General features: G+C 38.5%; 1 protein-coding gene across 3 annotated transcripts in view; it reads right to left on the bottom strand.

The window, feature by feature from the left end:
• The window catches only part of TRIM2 (tripartite motif containing 2), a 212,280-nt gene that overhangs the window by 111,876 nt on the left and 98,874 nt on the right, over positions 1–1,530 (bottom strand). The gene's annotated exons all lie outside the window — the stretch shown is intronic.

The raw sequence follows: 1,530 nt of genomic DNA on the forward strand, positions 1-1,530 counted from the left end.
CCACTATGCCCAGCTAATTTTTGTATTTTCAGTAGAGAGGGGTTTCACCATGTTGATCAGGCTGGTCTCAAACTCCTGACCTCGTGATCTACCTGCTTCGGCCTCCCAAAGTGCTGGGATTACAGGCATGAACCACCACACCTGGCCAGGGAGAATATTTTAATATTACTTACTGGAAATATTCTCCTCCAGTCACTGAGGCATGCTTTATAATACATTTCCATGGTTATATGGTTATTGGATACATGCAAATACTGGAAGTAATAAAATTAAAACAGCTGTTTAGATATTCTGTAGTTCACTCTTGCTTTTTCATGTATTCTGAATTCATGAGCTCTTACAATCTGGAGAGCCCTAGAAGGATAGGTAGTAACTTTCTACTAATAATAGAAGCCCTGTAGGAAAAGACACCATTTACCCTAAACTAAGTCCTTTCACAGTGGCTAAAGGTAGTCTAATTACTAAACATAATTTGGTTTTTGTTTTAAGTAGGAGAAAAATATTTACTGCTTATGCAAATATGTAGTATAAACTATGATACAAAACCTCTTCCTTCCAATTGGGAGTCTGAAAACAATATTGAAAAGAAAACACTACCAAATAAGATATTGTGTCTTACTTTTATTGCCTGGCCTCAGGTATTTGCAGTATTATTAAAGGAAAACATTTTCAAACACAGTCTAACAATTCTTATGCACAGTTTGGCAGTGATAATCTTTTGTATTTAAACCAAGTAAGAAATTGTGGGTATGAGTATGATATTCAGCTTTTATTAGGGACCCTACTTACTGCTACAGAAAGTTAGGATGCTGGCGGGGCATGGTGGCTCACGCCTGTAATCCCAGCATTTTGGGAGGCCGAGGCAGGTGGATTGCTTGAGCCCACGAGTTCGAGACTGGCCTGGTCAACATTGCAAAACCCCCCTCTCTACTAAAAATAGAAAAATTAGCTGGGCATGTGGCATGTGCCTGCAGTCCCAACTACTCAGGAGGCTGAGGCAGGAGAATTGCTTGAGCCTGCCTCCCAGGAGGCGAAAGTTGCAGATAATGCCACAGCACTCTCTCTAGCCTGGGTGACAGAGCGAGACTCCATCTCACAAAAATAAATAAATAAATAAATAAGTTAGGATGCTGTCATGCATAGACATTTCATATTCCTCGAAAATGTTGTTTCTTATCAAGACAAAGATGAACAAAGGAGATATTTATATACCTAATAAAAGTTGTTAATTGTTGAAGAGAAAGGAGAACAAGAAAGACGAGAGAATAAGAGAGAATGAGAGGAAAACCTGGTGCAGGCCACTTATTTCTAACATTCATATATTCACTCATTTATTCCACTTTCATGCAACGATGATGCAAGCATTTACTAGACACAAGGCACTTTTATACTAAAGGTGATGTGAAGCAGTATCATGGTGATTGCATTCTTTAACACAAATAGAGGATAACTTTCTCTCTTAGTTAGAAAGGAATAGAAAGAAAATAACAGAAAGGCAAAGAGATAGAGAGTGAGAGAGCACTATCTTTA

This window comes from Mandrillus leucophaeus, unplaced genomic scaffold (assembly GCF_000951045.1).
Source record: "Mandrillus leucophaeus isolate KB7577 unplaced genomic scaffold, Mleu.le_1.0 Scaffold888, whole genome shotgun sequence".
Taxonomy (NCBI): domain Eukaryota; kingdom Metazoa; phylum Chordata; class Mammalia; order Primates; family Cercopithecidae; genus Mandrillus; species Mandrillus leucophaeus.